This window comes from Miscanthus floridulus, chromosome 3 (assembly GCF_019320115.1).
Source record: "Miscanthus floridulus cultivar M001 chromosome 3, ASM1932011v1, whole genome shotgun sequence".
NCBI classification, from domain to species: Eukaryota; Viridiplantae; Streptophyta; class Magnoliopsida; order Poales; family Poaceae; genus Miscanthus; species Miscanthus floridulus.
Window position 1 is genome coordinate 54285984 of NC_089582.1, and position 2099 is coordinate 54288082.

Genomic DNA, 2099 nt, shown 5'->3' on the forward strand with positions numbered 1-2099 from the left:
GTGTAATCACAAGAAAGCTTAAGTGTTGGTTCATGAAATGTAACCCTGAACAAGGTTCTATTTGCTACCCTAGGTGTGGCTACATGTTTGCGTGACTCACATCCACCAAGTACATGTATCCACTCATGATCATATGCATAGACACATGGAGACATGAAGTAATGAGAAAAGTTGCATATGTTTAAGAAACATGCGATAATAAGCAAACGTTGCAGATGTTGCAATCTAATGTTTCAAGTGTCAAAGCTTATATATGAATGCTTTATGATCATGCTCATGCTATGCAAGTCAAGTTATGCAAGGCTAACACCCGAGGTGTTACACATAACTTCTATTTCTATGGATTGCAGATCTCAGAGAAATACATGCCAAATCATTTAGAAAAAATTACAAATTATTTCTATGGATTGCATATCTTAGAGAAATATATGCCAAATAGTTCAATAAAAAATTACAAATTATTTCTATGGATTGCAGATCTTAGAGAAATATATGTCAAATTGTTCACAAATGTGAGAGACATAACATACCAAAACGAAGATGCAAATGTATCGAAAGCTCAAAGAACAAACGCCGATAATATCTGACGGTCACAAAATCATGTGCCGGGGACATCCAAAACAATAGAATGCTAGTTAGCTTCTCTAAAAGGTACTGAATGAAAACTAAAAGCTACAACAGATGTACCAATATGATAGTTGTACTTTCAAATTGAAGTCTACAAAATGTTATCTTTAACTATTGGTCCTAAATGGAATGCAAACACAATGAGCAAAAAGAGCTATTGTTCTGCAATAGGGTGGAGGACAAGTTAGACTCAAAGGGGACTGGGGCCAATCCAAAGTTTGTTTACCTTAGATGTGCGGTAAACGACAGCCAGACAGATGGAATTAGATAGCCAGCATAATGGATAGCGGGCTAGACTCCCACCGACGAATGGTGGAGCGGGATGGGGGGAGCTGGCGATCGACGCTGCAAATTGGATTTATGGAGGAGAGTGGGTAGAATGGTGAGAGGGAAGCGGCTCCGGCGAGCGGTGGAGTGGGGGTGGGGGGAGCCGGTGAACGGTGCTGCGAACCAGATAGAGAGTTGACGGGACGTGAGAGGCACTGATAGTGGGCTGAGCAACCTGTAGGTGGGGCTGGCCGGCCCCACATGTCGTGGTCTCGGGGTGATTTTTCTCGTGGTGGTTTCTAACTCTGATCTAATCCTAAAAAGTATATTTTCGCATTACAAAATGTTATAGAGGATGGCAGTGGTGTAATTTATGGTAAAATTAGAAAATTTACCTCATCCAAATCCTCAGGTGGTTTTTTAGGTTCTAGAAAGATCTTGAGACGGTGGCCATTTACCTTAAATAATGTACCTTCATCATTTTAAGTGTTATGGCTCCATGCGATGATGTGCTTATCACCTTGAATGGTCCTTCCCATTTGCTTTGAAGTTTTCGATGCTTGAATAATTTAACCCTAGAATTAAAAAGTAATAACTTATCTCTGGGGGTGAACTCCTTCTTCTTGATCCTCTTGTCATGCCATCTTTTCATCCTCTCCTTGTATATCTTGGAGTTGTGATATGCTTTCTCTCGCCATTCATCAAGCTCTAAGAGTTGCATCTTCCTCTAAGTTCCTACGGCTTCAAAGTCCATATTCCATCGCTTGATAGCCTAGTGAGCTTTGAATTCTAGCTCAATAGGTGGATGACAGGTCTTCCCATAGACCAATTGATATGGTGACATCCCAAGTGGTGTTTTATAGGCCGTTCTATAAGCCCATAATGCATCAGGTAATCGATCTTTCCATGAAGTTCCCATCTCATTAACCATCTTCTGTAGAATGTTCTTGATTTGTTTATTTGATGTTTCTGCCTGGCCACTTGTCTAAGGGTGATATGGAGTAGCGACATTGTGACAGATCCCATGCCTTGACAAGTAATTGTGAAAAATTTTGTTAGTGAAGTGAGTTCCTCCATCACTAATCACCATCCTTGGAACTCCAAATCTTAGAAATATTATCTCTTCAAACATCCTGTTGGAGTGTTTTGCATCAGCAGTTCTGCATGGCATGGCTTCAACCCACTTAGAGACATAGTCAACTGCC